At 38.8% G+C, this 15,912-nt stretch overlaps 1 long non-coding RNA gene across 1 annotated transcript; it reads left to right on the top strand.

Moving 5' to 3' along the window:
* Positions 1-7,994: 7,994 nt before the first annotated feature.
* On the top strand, positions 7,995-14,931 carry LOC135720292 (uncharacterized). The gene is made up of 3 exons (XR_010521247.2): positions 7,995-8,347; positions 13,733-13,822; positions 13,961-14,931. It is a non-coding gene; the product is annotated as an uncharacterized lncRNA (long non-coding RNA).
* The last annotated feature ends 981 nt before the right edge of the window (positions 14,932-15,912 follow it).

Below are 15,912 nucleotides of genomic sequence, written 5' to 3'. Positions count from 1 at the left end.
CACGCAAGAGGAGAGAGAGAGCGAGAGAGAGAGAGAGAGAGCACGAGAGCGAGCAAGACAAGAGTCTCGCTGCGTGACCCGCGGTGGATTCACTGGCACTTATTATAAAAATAACACAAATAACTCGTTCATTTTTTATAAGTGAACTATTTTACATGTTTCTCCGTCACACTCAGTCTAACATGCTGGAGGGCAGAGTTAGCCACGCCCACTTATTTGCATTCCGCGGAATAGACAGAATAGAAAAATCTGTTACGTCTGACATTTTATTCCGCGGTAACGGAATATACCGTCATACCGCCCAGCCCTACTGTATACTGCATACTGTATGTTTTACAAAGATAAAACAAGAATTGTAAAGATTGTTTGGCTCTCTTTGTACCGCCAATCTGACAAGCGGGGCCAGTGACCAGTGCCGAGAATGGGTGCAGGACCGGATGGCTGCTTGCTTGTGCTGGGTTACGTCCACCAATCCCTGTCTTCCTGTCCTGTCCCCCTATTGTCATACTGTATACGTATTGTATATGTATGTGTAGCAGCCCGGTTGAAATAAAGAAGTTGACTCTTGCACTGATGTTTGCGTTTGCCACTTTTTCCAGTTTTATTTTCCTTACAATGCACCTTATTTGACTCCACATTGCCTTTTTTAAATTCACAACACCGTAAGAGCTTAAACACACAAGAACATTCACAAATAATTAAAGGTGACATAGAATGATTGAACGGGGTATTTATCCTTGTTCTGTGATGTGACATGTAGACAAAAAATGTTTTGTTTGGGTCTGTAATGCCTTAGAAGCTTCCTAAAAACCTCTCTCAGATAGCTCTATTAGGGTGGGGGATTTTAAACAAGTGGCTTTGCACCTATTTGGCTCCCCCTACTGGCTTAACTTGCAATCTCATTACTGATTGGCTGACTTTGCTGCCACTCAAAAAATGTAGCCAATTATTTTAAAGTGGAGGAGCAGTTAGATGCCTGTGATGTCATAAGCATCAGTTTTTCAGATTGGGCTGTTTTCTGGCTGACATTTCTAAAAGAGGAATTTCTATGAGACTGAGATGTTTAGCATGTTAAGCACTTTTTGTATGTTTGTGAATGTGGGTAGACTACCATTATTCAACAAGACAAGGTAAAAATGTTTTTTCATTCTCTGTCCCCTTTAAGATAAATACAAAATTAAAGGAAATATGATATTACACAGCAACCTATCAAATTTTCAAGATAATATCTAATATAGACAAGATTAAATTACTTGTATAACAAGAAAAAACTTATAAGCAAGCACAATTTAATAGGGATGGCGAAAACGGAAAATTTTCTTGACCGGCCACCGAGCCTCATTAGCCGGTTGAAACCGGTCAACCGATAGGCCTATTAGTTTAAAATATGCTATGCTATTTAAAATAACAGCCATTTCGAGCCGCCTCTGCAATTTCGCAACTCTCATCTCTCTGCGCTCTAACTCCGGCTCACACACACACACAGACCTCACAACACTTTTTAAATCCCCTACAGCGCGAAACATAAGTCCCGCAAACGCGGCGCCGTGCTTAGTTTCGAAATAGTTTAGGTATTAGGTGATCGCGTTGCACTTGAAAATAAAGGCGTTTGTGAAGCTCATTTGAAAATTGCCGCGGCTCATTCAATAAAATGACAGCTCAGAAGAGACTGCGCTTTAGTTTGGGGTAGTAATAATAAAGACATAGGATGATCATCATCACCTTTTCTGTTACCACTGAAATATAGATGTAATGTATTTCCAAATCTAAACCCATCTTATGCGGAATGTTGCCTAATAGACTGCAGCACGATAAAACCAATGGATTAAACGGGCACCTTCAGAATGTGTAAAAGACCCACCGGCCAAAGCAGCTCGCACTGTGTTTTCTAGAACAAATGCAGCAAAGATATTTAATGCTAATGTATGAGCCATATACTGTAGGCCTACGCTGAGTTTTTTTTATTTATGATGAGGTGCGTTCTAATTAACAATGCAATGCAAGTGAACGCGCCGTGCCAGGGCCTTCATGCACGGACCGGTAATTATATACTCTGCTATATTTGCTTTTTATTTAATAAATACATGCATTTGGTTGATGAAACATTTATTAAAATTAAGATACAATTTACACAAAACGAAATTCACTTTAAAGACATGCTTTCTACAAAGCAAAACTTAATAAAGTGGTAAAAATCATGGCTGAGGATTTACAGAAACAAAACTTACTCTGCACTTTTCTGTTAGCCTAAAAGACATAAATGTTAATAATTTGGAACACAACCAGGAGAGACTTTAATTTTAATTATTTTATTGCTGTATTTTATTTACTATTCGAATAAAGGAATTTATCAAAAAATAGCCTGTAGCATTTACTTTTCGCAAACCTTGTGAGCATGCGAAACCAAATGCAGTGACCTAGCGCCAAATGTTTTTTTATTGGTTTATAAAGTACAAACAGACCAGTTATGAAAAACTGAGTGTGAGGGATTTGTTCACTTCACACAAAAAGATCTTGGAAAGAAAAAGATGACTAACTGTAGTAGCGTTTAGTCCACTGTCTATAATAGCCTAATTTACAGATCCCTTTTTTAACCGACAACCGACAACTTTGACCGGTCAACCATCGGTCAAACGGTCATCGGTTAACATCCCTAAGCACAAAGACTATATTAACTATATTAAAGTGCACAAATACACGTGACTGACCTTTGTGCCTCTTTCAACCAGGTACTAAAATAAAAGAAGGCTAAAAACACAAAACTAACCAAAAATAAACGAAAATAAACCGTGTGATACACTAATCAGGCAACTATAATTACTCTTAATTACTTTTTAGCTGCTTTAACTTTATATTTAATCGTTTTGACTCCGTGACCGTGTTGCTCCTTATCTCTGGTCATGAGCGATCTTGTGCCCGATTTCCGTGCATGCAGGATCTTGGCAGCAGTCCGTCTATCCGTCATTTTAAAAAATAAGTCTCTATAGGCTTAATAACTTTACATGTCAATACAACATTTTAAAACCAGAATAAACACAACTAATATTTAGAAAACTTAAACTTATGCTCAGTATAGTGCATGTAGAGAAAATCTAAAAACTAAATAACTGCGTTATTTAAAGTATGAACAGGTTGATGGCTAATTTCGTTGGTAACTGTGACCAGTGACAATAAAGGCTTCTTCTGTATACAGTACATGTCTGTAACAGATGACATTCTCAGTCCACCACAATATTAAAATTTGTTGATCAATCAAACTATCTGTAAAATCAGATACTAATAACACATTACCTCTCCAGATGCTTTGTTTTATAGCAACCAAAGCATCTCATTTGCAAAAATGCTGCGCTTCCAAAAGTGCTATCAAGCGCACAGCTGGAGTTTTCAGGCGGTTAAAAAAACGCTTCGGTGGACATAACCCCAGTGCGGGCACTCGTCATCTGTCATCATATTTTGACTCTGTCTTATTTCCCTTTATTAATTTTCTCTGCCTTGGCTTCAGGTTTTGGATTACAGATTTCCCCCTGCCACTGGTGTGACTGCACTCCATGCTTTATTTTCTCCCAAAGTAACCCGTTTGTAAAACATAGGGTGAAGTAAATTATTCCGGCCCACCTACGCCTTTAGAAGCCCACCCATCATCCACTTTCTGTGTCCGTCACTGCTCTTTACCCTTTGTTTTGCTTATATTAGATGCTTCTCTTTGGCGAGGTGCTCTGATACCCATGGCATGCAAAGTGATACAACATATATTTATGAATCATAACCCGTCATGCGCAAAATTGGCTAGGAGTTTATATGCGTTACCCGCCACAGTTGATTTGCACCCGCAATTGCCAGGTTGCCTGGTGTTAATTTCAAACCCTGAAATGCACATTTCAAATCTTGGCTATATATGGCTGTCTTTTAAACACTATTAATGTGGCATTATGAAAGGTGCAGTCAGTAATTGTTATTTATATTGTCGTAAGGTTAAAGGATTACACAAAAAGAAAGGTTTCTGGCGTGACTGTACAGTATTTGCAGTTATATTGCTACATTAGCAGTTTTCTCACAAGTGGTTTAGTGTATACTCACCTAAAGGATTATTAGGAACACCATACTAAGGGTGTTTTCACACCTGGTTCGTTTGAGCCCTCCAAACGCTCTCAGAGCAGTTCAGGGTGTATATGTGAACAAACCAAGTGATCTCAGACCCCCCTAAAAGGACCCAGAAGTGAACCGAACTCAGACCACGTCAGGAGGTGGTCTGAGTACGGTTCGCTTTTGGGTTCTTTTGTGGTTCGATTTCTTTTTGATATGTGAAATCAATGAGGTCCCGGTCCGCTTTGCGTGTCGTTTGGACATCGTATCAAAATCAACTGCTGCACAGAAAGCTGGTATCTGAGTTCTTATGAAGTTGTGATGTGAACAAGAAAAGGTCTGAGATCACTTCAGTTCTGAAGGGGACCAAAAAAAGAACTGGGTCCTCTTTTGAGTCCACTATATTGTGAACACCAAAAGGACTGAGGTCACATTCAGCTAGTTCCTTTTCTGGTTCACTTTAAGTGAACTGGGTTTGGTTCTTTTAAAATGAACTATATGTGAAAACACCCTAATACTTTGTTTGACCCCCTTTCACCTTCAGAACTGCCTTAATTTTACGTGGCATTGATTCAACAAGGTGCTGAAAGCATTCTTTAGAAATGTTGGCCCATATTGATTGAAAAGCATCTTGCAGTTGATGAAGATTTGTGGGATGCACATCCAGGGCACAAAGCTCCCGTTCCACCACATCCCAAAGATGCTCTATTGGGTTGAGATCTGGTGACTGTGGGGGCCATTTTAGTACAGTGAACTCATTGTCATGTTCAAGAAACCAATTTGAAATGATTCAAGCTTTGTGACATGGTGCATTATCCTGCCGGAAGTAGCCATCAGAGGATGGGTACATGGTGGTCATAAAGGGATGGACATGGTCAGAAACAATGCTCAGGTAGGCCGTGGCATTAAAACGATGCCCAATTGGCACTAAGGGGCCTAAAGTGTGCAAAGAAAACATCCCCCACACCATTACACCACCAGCCTGCACAGTGATAACAAGGCATGATAGATCAATGTTCTCATTCTGTTTATGCCAAATTCTGACTCTACCATCTGAATGTCTCAACACAAATCAAGACTCATCAGACCAGGCAACATTTTTCCAGTCTTCAACTGTCCGATTTTGGGGAGCAAATTGTAGCCTCTTTTTCCTATTTGTAGTGGAAATGAGTGGTACCCGGTGGGGTCTTCTGCGTGTTGTGGCTTCACAAATGCTTTGCTGCATACCTCTGTTGTAACGAGTGGTTATTTCAGTCAAAGTTGCTCTTCTATCAGCTTGAATCAGTCGGCCCATTCTCCTCTGACCTCTAGCATCAACAAGGCATTTTCGCCCACAGGACTTCCGCATACTGGATGTCTTTCCCTTTTCACACCATTCTTTGTAAACCCTAGAAATGGTTGTGCATGAAAATCACAGTAACTGAGCAGATTGTGAAATACTCAGACCGGTCCGTCTGGCACCAACAACCATGCCACTCTCAAAATTGCTTAAATCACCTTTCTTTCCCATTCTGACATTCAGTTTGGAGTTCAGGAGATTGTCTTGACCAGGACCACACCCCTAATTGCATTGAATCAACTGCCATGTGGTTGGTTGATTAGATAATTGCATTAATGAGAAATTGAACCGTGTTCCTAATAATCCTTTAGGTGAGTGTAGTATTCAATATTGTTTTCCAAAGTCTTCAGACGGGTCAGCAGCACAGCTGCTGTGTGTATACCTGTATGGACAAAACTGCGGATCAATTTGTCATTGTTTTTGCATATAAAATGCATTAAGTGACAGCTTTTACAAAAATTAAATTAGCAAAACTTTATCTATAGCCCATATGCTCTCATTTACATACATTTTCTCAAAGCAGAAGCATAGCAGTAAATTATTTTAAACAAGACAGCAGTGTGCTTTATTGTTACAGTAATTCAATACTAGAAATGCTTAATATTTTAACTTACAGGAAAATCTCAAGTTGATCATAAAAACAACAGTGAGACCTAATTCAGCTTGTTCTTCGATCAGTGTTTTCTGAAGTTTTTCTACGATCTTTGTACCATCTTTATTGTAGCTTGTCATGTCACGTAAACATTGCTGACAGGGCATCTTCATGTGTATCAGAGAGATAAGATACCAGATAAAGAAAGCAATGTTAAAAATAATTATTATTTTCATCTATATGCTTACTGTAACATATGTTACAATATGGAAACAATATACAGTAAGTGTACACAGAGTGGCTTGTTATATTTTCTTTGTTTAATGAAGAAATTCTTTTTTATGCAAAAATATATCATGTAAGCCTACACTCTAAAAAAACAAACGGTGCTATATAGCACCAAAACTGTTGATTTGAATCGTAACCATAGAAGAACCGTTTTTAGTGCCATATAGCACCGGTGAAGAACCGGTGAAGCACCTGTGTAGAACCATATAGGGGCCATATAGCACCACATTTGGTTCTACATAGCACTATATGGTTCTACACAGGTGCTTCACCGGTGCTATATGGCACTAAAAACGGTTCTTCTATGATTACGAGCAAAGAACCACTTTTGGTGCTATATAGCACCGTTTGTTTTTAGAGTGTATAGCACTTGTATGTATTATTTTTAGGGTTATTGTGAGATCAGTGAGATTGATTGTAATCTTATGCATATATGTGGCATATGTGGAAATATTTTTGTGGATTTTGGAAAAGAGATTAACTGGTGTACCAAGCTGCATGTTGGAAAGGATGCTGTGCTCTGTATTCAAAAATGAATGTAAAAAACTGTCTGTAAGGGAAAGTTTCAGGTTTGCACCCAAAGGCGGTCACTCCATGTAAAATAAAACAGATTTTTCTAGACTAATAATGTGACAGGACTGTGCAGCTCATGTAAATGATTTGACACATTTTTTAGTTTCCTTTTATAAAACTTTTTAATGAGGGCAAAACTGAATTCATCTATAAACCACTGCCAGGTACCGAAACCTGTAGCACACAAAATCATCAAAACAGAGACTGTTGCGCGTACATAGTACATTTACTCAGATGTTATTTATAGGTTCAGTGATTCATATTTTATTAGAGATGATGAGGAGAAAATTACTGCTCATCTAGTCTGTAATGTTCTGAATTCACCTCATAAATGGCCCTCCCAAGCCTTTCTAAAGGATATTTTATGATCTATGCATCAGTAAGGTCTAGTGATACAAGCAGAGAAATACATCCATGGTCAAAAGTAATTAAGTTACTCTGACAAGTGCTGTCTGTCTCTGAACGGCGATAAGACCTAAACCCTGAAACTCTTCATGAATATATTGTTCTGCTGGAAGAAGCACAGAATATGGAGCGCATATCCACAGAAGAGAGAATAAAGATTTTTCTGGATTTTCAGAAGCAAATTGAGTTAAAAAAATATACATTACTGTGCAAACGTCTTAGGCCACCATTAGATTTTGTTGTTGTATGATTATCATATGTAAATATTTCTCAGTCTCTATTGGAATACAATCAGAAAATGAAGGAAATTGGATGATTCAACGGTTGTGGGGAAATCTGGCTTTTTGTGTTTGTTCGGCCTCGTACACTCTAAAAATGGCTGGGTTATTTTTAAACCATGCTGGGTTAATATTGAACAGAACACAATGCTGTGTTAAAATTTACCCAAGGCTGGGTTCTTTTAACCTAACTGATGGGTTATTATAACCCATGGTTGCATGCCAACAACCTAAAATTGGGTCATTTTTAGTTACCCAGCGATGTGTTCTGTCCAATATTTACCCAGCATGGGTTAAAAATAATCCAGCCATTTTTAAAGTGTATTGGCCAAGCGGCCATACTACATTTTCAATATCTGCATCGGCCGTAGAAAAAAAAATTGGGTCGACCAATAGTTTATTTAACTATATCACTTTTTTGAGGTAGACTTACACTGTAAAAAGTGATTCTGAGTTTTAGTCAGGTGGACAAGTAAAATCATGTCCTGTCAACTTGCAGTGTCTCACTACGCAGAAGGATGAGTTATAACAACTTCAACTTGAAGGGAAATTGAAAACTTAAAATAAGGTGTTCATATAACAACAAAACATAGGTTCTTTCAATTTTTTGCCTCATGCGCATGTGCCATAATCTCTACGTCATAATGACGTACTACTTTAACGAATTTGAACAAGAGGCGCCATCGCCATTTTCTGCACGAGAGGACGAGATCACTACAGGAGTTGCTGATGGGAGAAAAAAGACGACGAAGGAGCTCTTATTTGAACGACTACAGATGGATTTTTATAGTAAGTATACCCCGATTTGTTCTTTCTTTCATGTAAAAAAATAGGCTTGTTTCGTTTGCGTATTAATTTAACTTGATTAAAGTTAACGTTAATCAGGAGCCACACACACAGTGTTAGACACCGAGCTGTTGTCGAGACGTGAGCAGAAAGAGAAGTCGTCTTTGACTAGTGTAAGTTAATGTTGGTAAATAGATAAAAACGTGTACAGTGACTTTTTAGCATGTTAATCGGTGTAAAATGGCCCAAAATAGCTTTTTCGCATGGTTTAAAGTTTTCAGGCTCCGTGCCGGATCTCCGGCGTGCGGCGTTGGCTGCGAATTAAAAAAATATATATAACGTTGATATATTAATATCATTTCGCGTTCATGCGTTCACCCACAAATAGGATGAGAGGAACACATATTTTACTCTCAACCAAACTAAACTAGCCAATCAGAAGTAGAATGGGGCGGGTCTTTAAAGTGTGGTTGAGAGATCCAGCTGCAGGTACCGTGCGGAGACCGGAGATGTCACGTAGCAAGGAATCCGCAGGATGGAAAGTAAGTTTATAAAGAACAGGAAAGATATGACCTAATTGATAAAGCACTTAAATAAGTGGCGCTGGGCATGGATAGAAGGAATAGGCAGAGACAGGCAGCATTTTAGAAGAAATTAAGAGAAGCAGGTGCTTGCATTTCAAATGCTGTCTCACGATATCAATATAAAGTTGCATTTGTGTCAAAACGTTTTGCTTGCATTATAATATTCTCTACGCGCATGCGTTAACGCGCGCATCCACATGAATCAGATCCCACATAATCCTGACAAAAACACACATTCGCTGATGGTTTGTGAATCTAATTTGCGTGTTTGCGTTAACGCATGCGATTACAGAATAGTATAACGACACACTCGTAGATCTTGTTTGCCTGCATGTGTGTGTGAAACGCGTAGATCTTGACTGTTATGCTTTGCCAAAAGATTAATGCAAAAAAACAAATGGACTTGACTAAATTCCTGGGTGTCTGAAAAGGCAAAGTCACATCATCATTTGAATGATAAACTTTAATGTTGCAGTATCCACTTCAAATTTAGGGTGCTAAGGTTGCTTGATGTTCAGTGATAAATAATAAATCTTTATGAAATGCTACCACTTATTATTCTATAAACATGTTTTGACCAATGGTGAATCTCATTTGTGTGCCCTATTATTACATGCATATATGCAACCAAAGATTTTTAAATTCCTCATAGATCTATGTCACTTATTTTTACTCTTAAAGGGATAGTTCGGCCAAAAACGATATTAAACCCATGATTTACTCACCCCCAAGCTGTCCGAGTTGCATATGTCCATCGTTTTTCAGACAAACACATTTTCGGATATTTTAGAAAATATTTTAGATCTTTCTGTTCATTAAATGTAATGCTACGGGGTCCAGCAATAGTCCACGACCTTCAAGTCCAAAAAAGTGCGTCCATCCTTCACAAATTAAATCCAAACGGCTCCAGGATGATAAACAAAGGTCTTCTGTGGGTAATCCGTGCGGTGTTGTTGTAGAAATATCCATATTTAAAATGTTATTAACGTTATAAACTACCTTCCGGTAGCGCCGCCATTTTGGAGTGATGCGCATTCAGGATGAGAGCTTACGCAGCGTACAGAGTTTCTCTGCTGCTGCTCTGTGCCCCCGCCCTCCGAATTTGTCATACGTCACTAAGAAAAGTGCGTACACTACGCTAATACTCTCTCCTGAGTCTAAGATGGCGGCGCTACCGGAAGGTAGTTTATAACGTTAATAACATTTTAAATATGGATATTTCTACAACAACACCGCACGGATTACCCACAGAAGACCTTTGTTTATCATCCTGGAGCCGTTTGGATTTAATTTGTGAAGGATGGACGCACTTTTTTGGACTTGAAGGTCGTGGACTATTGCTGGACCCCGTAGCATTACATTCAGAGGCGGTCTTACCATAGAGGCATAGGTAGGCGGCCGCCTGGGGCCCCCCACCAGCGGTCAAATTAGGGGGGCCCCAAACCAACCTAATAAATAGCCTACATAAATAAATAAAACCCTTATCATCATGAACACTTCAAAAGCATTGTAAATTGAATTAATATTCTTAAGAAATACGTTGAAACTTTGAAATAGTAGTTAAAATGTCCAGTTCATGTTCTTTCACTAAACACTTACACCCCCTTCTTTCACAATGAAATGGACTAGTCCATAACGGTGCGTGCTGCGGCGCGAAAGATAAACACAAAGTGACACGGGGACTGGGAAAGTACACGAACAGAGACTTAAAGACAAATATAAACGCGAAAATGGGGCTTTGGTAAGTCAACCGGCTAGTAATAGCCCTACATTGATAAAAATTATTTTGTGGTGAAGTAAATAATGTTACTACAGCAAAAAACTAATGTAACCCTACAGGGCTCCAGACTGCGAGTAAATAGTCTCATTTTGCGAGTATTTTCCCTGCCTATGCGACTATTGTTTATTAAATGTCGCACTGGCTGGACTGTGAAATTTAAATACAATTATATTAATATAATGCGCAGGCGATTACGTCTGCGACGCATTCAGTCACTCTTCCTGTTGTTGCCCGCTCCCCCGCCTTTCTATCAGCTCAGGTGCATATCACCTCTCTAAATCCGTCTCTTTTGTCCACTTTCGACCGCGTCTGCCCTGATTGTTTTGAGGGGTGGTCTATGGAGACTGCGGGCGAGAGCCTCGTTTTCGGGAGAAATGACGGGTTTAAAATGACGCAAACTAATATTATGTGATGTCAGAGTCCGGGGTTGTAATTAACGATGCTGCACAGTGTTTTTTTATGTGTATGTAAGAGCTGTCTCTGATATTTCAGCGCAGTTGATGAAATAATCTCCCCACAACCTCCACACGCTCGCAAAATGACACTAATAAAAGAGGCGGAGATCAGCTGCTTTCGTTTAATCAATGAAAGTCTAAAAATAGCGCGGTACACTGCGTATTCACGCTAGAAGTCAGAAAAAACGCAATACATTGTGCTCAGTAACTCAGATTACAAGTCCTGGCCAAATGATATCTTCAGAGTTCATGGAGACATTTTGTAGTGATTACAGCACAAGAATGTGATTTTACTCAAGTCTGTGTTAAAGTAACCTAAAGCTTTCACAACAAAGTAATAAAAAGTTGATTGTAAGTTTAATAGTTTACAGTAAGGCAAATATATGTTAAAATTAATAAGTATGGTAAAGTAAAAAAAAATTAATGTATATAAAGAATACAATTATTTGTATTTGTAATTAATTTGTTAATGCATTAAACTTGTTTGGACGTTTCTCTCAAATGTTAGTCTGGAGCCCTGCTGATGTTATGTTGGGGATGTTTTCGTCCACTATGGGGTGCTGTTGAGTCTTAATTTGGCCACAACTTTTAGCATATGGAATGATTTTTGGTGAAAAATCTTATGTTGACACATATTTTGGGAAAATGCTTTGAACATTTTTCAAAAACTCAACAATACACTGTGGTAAAATTCACAACCCTTTTGTTATGTTTGTGAAGAAAACATCAAAGAAAACATAGTTTTAATATAAAGTGATTGTAGACTGTATTTTTTAAACCTTTTATCACAGTCTTGGGTATGTGAAAGATTAGTAACAACATTGGCTTTGATGCTTTGCTAGTTTTTGTGCAGCATCAGATTTCAATTATTTCTTCCTCATTTACTGTTCGTGGCTGTTTTTGCCCCATTGACTTATTCTCTATTGGTTTGTGTAGTGCTGCACTTTGTGTGACCTCTGCTTTCCATCTTCATTTTGGAGTAAAAATACCTTCGCCTAGGGCCCCCAATTTGCTAAATCCGCCACTGATTACATTTAATGAACAGAAAGATCTAAAATATTTTCTAAAATATCCGAAAATGTGTTTGTCTGAAAAACGATGGACATATGCAACTTGGACAGCTTGGGGGTGAGTAAATCATGGGTTTAATATCGTTTTTGGCCGAACTATCCCTTTAAAGTGCACTACATTGATGTAATTACCTTTAATTGCACAAAGTGTCTGAATTTGTTCTGTCTGATCATGGTTTACTTTGTGGCATATAGCCCAAACGCGATTGTTCCCGGTGACCCCGCAGCGTTGGTCTGGTTTCAAACTCAAATGGATTCGATTTCGATCGAACCCTGGTGCGTTATTATGATAGAAAACAACACTGGTCAATATATAGCTTTTTTTATTAATTCGGTGCTGTTTGTGTGTGTCATATAATGTGGGCTTCTGCTGCTTGCAAATTAACTCTTGTAAGGAGACAGTGGATTTTTAGATTTGTTGTCCTGGTTCCACATGCTATGCACAAACACACTGAAGGCTCATTCTCACTCGTATCCAAGGTAAATCATCAACACTATCATCCCTTACATGTATTATATTTAACTAAATGCATCATAATAAGCTAACTTATGGGCAGGTCACATTTCTTCCTGAAACAGTGCACATCCGAGTCCACATGACAGTGTCACAGTATGATTTTGTCATGTGGACTTGGGTGTGCACTGGGGTACCGAAGCCAAGACTACCTGGAGGAAGTGGTCTTTGTTCGGTTGCACTCAAACCGTGCCGTGTGCGCACTTGTTCAGGAACTAATGTGACCTGCGCATGCGTTTTAGCTTATTATGATGTATTTAGTTAAATATAATACATGTAAGGGATGATAGTGTTGATGATTTACCTTGGATACGAGCGATAGTGAGCCTTCAGTGTGTTCGCGCATAGCGTGTGGAATCTGTTTTCTATTATGCTTCATGCACGTTTGTGATAACGTAATAACGCACCAGGGTTTGACAGAAATCAGTTGAGTGTGAAATCAGACCAACGCTGCCGGGGTCGGGAACAATCGGGCTAGGACAGGGCTATTCAAATCTTACCCTGGAGGGCCGGAGCACTGCATAGTTTAGCTCCAACCCTAATCAAACACACCTGAGCAAGATAATCAAGGTCTTCATGATCACTAGACAATCACAGGTGGTTAAGTTTGATTAGGGTTGGAGCTAACTATGCAGTGCTCCGGCCCTCCAGGGTAAGATTTGAATAGCCCTGGGCTAGGAGTTCAGATCACAGCAAACGAGCCCAGTGTGAACCACCCTTAGACACTCCTGGTTTAAGTGACATCAGCTGGTTACATCTACTATTAAATCTTATTTTGGTGCTGAACAAAAGGTAACACACAACTGTTGTTGTTGTACCACATCACTGGTAAATTATTTACAACAAAAGCATGCAAAAAGTGTACATATTTGAAATTAATGTTTTTATTTTTCAAGACAGAGGGAGGGGGTGAAAGGATAAATTAAAAGAAAAACAAAGGATTGAACCAATAAAGGAGGTACTTTAACCATCATATATTTTACAGACAACAAACCAAAGGATGAGGACTGCAGCATTGCTTGGGCTGCCGTGATACATGCGAGAGACTCCTTCTAAATTCATGAAGATATGCTAGGTATGCTGAAACCTTTAAGGCAAAACCAGGGAATATTGAACATTAGATCTCTTAATTTGTAGGGGTCTGGGGACTTTAAATTGTTTGTGAAATTGGTTATAAGTAATAGTACCTTAATTTTGTTTTCATTCTACAAAGCCCAGTGACCGTGAAAAGGATGTGATCAAGGGCGTGGTGATCGGAGTCCTAGTGGTTGTGGAAAATGTGATGGAGCCTCTCCAGAATTCTACAATGACGTTGCCCTGGTGATTGAGGAAGAAGTGGTGATGCGTCACCTGAGTGACATACCTAATGCTTTTCTGAACCTGATGGGCCTGGTGTACGCATTAAACATTGACTTTCCAAAGGAATATAAAATTCACTTTTGAAGTGATACAACGCCTGTTCATTGGAGTGGGATCACACTCTTGCACCGCAAGTTGCTGAGATAAGAAACTCTTTTCCTTTCTTTGCTACTATAAGCACTTACACTGTTACACTGTTTTAAAGTTTAAGACCATTGTTATTTTAGATATTATTGTTTTAAAGGGATACTCCATCGTTTTGTCATATTAAACTGTTATTACCTTAAAGCAATAGTTCACTTTGAAATTAAGTTTTGATATGTTTTAGCTTACCTCAAGGGCATCCAAGATGTAGGTGTCTTTGTTTCCGTGGTAGTTTCACTTTTGATGTTTTTAGGTCAAACCGTTCTTGTCTGTCAGTCATATAATGCAGGTCTATGAGGTAAACATTACCTCAAAGAGCATTCACAGAGAAGTCCAAATTAAGCAACTGTCCATCGTAAGTACACATTGATGGCCTTAGACACGAAACGAGCGGTTTGTGTGAGAAAACGAACACTATTTATATTGTTTTTGCCCCTTGTACACAACCACATCTGTGCTTAGTCTGCGCATGCGCCGGAAGTGATCTCTCGCACGTGTACGTCACTCATTGTTTACACAGAACAGAGATTTTAGGTAAGACAGTTAATAGAAATAGTACTGATTTGCGCTTATCCGGGATGTTTAAACCGACGTGAAAGAAAACAATTACGTATGCTCGCGCAAACTCATCCAGGAGATCACTTCCGGCGCATGTGCAGACTAAGCACAGACGTGGTTGTGTACAAGGGGCAAAAACAATATAAATAGTGTTCGTTTTCTCACACAAACCGCTCGTTTCGTGTCTTAGGCCATCAATGTGTACTTATGATGGACAGTTGTTTAATTTGGACTTCTCTGTGCATGCTCTTTGAAGTAACGTTTAGTAAGTGACCATAGACCTGCATTATATGACTGACAGACAACAACGGTTTGACCTAAAAATATCAAAAGTAAAAGTACGGTGGAAACCAAGACACCTTCATCTTGGATGCCCCTGAGGTAAGCTAAAACATATCAAAATTTAATTTCAAAGTGAACTATCCTTTTAACTAATAAGAGTCAATACATACCCCTATCATCTTAGTGCGTGCACTTAAGAACTGTGGCATGTGGTGACACTTTGATAGCACTTAGCTTAGCCCAGTTCATTCAATGGTACCAAACAGAGATAAAGTTAGAAATGATCAAACACATCAACGTTTTCCCTATTTAATACGAGTAGATATACGATCAAATATGGTGGAACAAAATAAAATGTGGCGCTTTTAAAAGTGGGTTTAAAAGGGTAACTATAATCATTATGAGAGGGAGAAGGGGAGCAGATTTTTCAGGCGAGTCGAAGTACTCCCAAAAGTGCTATTCCACCATACAATATAGTTACCCTTTTTAACCCGCTTTTAAAAGCACCATGTTTTATTTTGTGCCACCATATTTAATCGTATAAATACTCGTATTAAATAAGGAAAACAATGTGTTTGGTCATTTCTAACTTTATCTCTGTTTGGTACCATTGAATGAACTGGGCTAAGCTAAGTGCTATCAAAGTGTCGCCACACGCCACAGTTCTTAAGTGCACGCAGTAAGATGATAGAGGTATACATTGACTCTTCTTAGTTAAAGTAATAACATAGTTTAATATGACAAAACGATGGTGTATCGCTTTAAGTGTAACATTGGTATTCTTAAAAAAAATTTAAACAGACTGTTCACTTGTTACCTTGT

This window comes from Paramisgurnus dabryanus, chromosome 1, assembly GCF_030506205.2.
Source record: "Paramisgurnus dabryanus chromosome 1, PD_genome_1.1, whole genome shotgun sequence".
Classification (NCBI taxonomy): Eukaryota; Metazoa; Chordata; class Actinopteri; order Cypriniformes; family Cobitidae; genus Paramisgurnus; species Paramisgurnus dabryanus.
The sequence above is the reverse complement of the archived record's forward strand: the minus strand, read 5'-3'. Positions and strand labels throughout refer to the sequence as shown.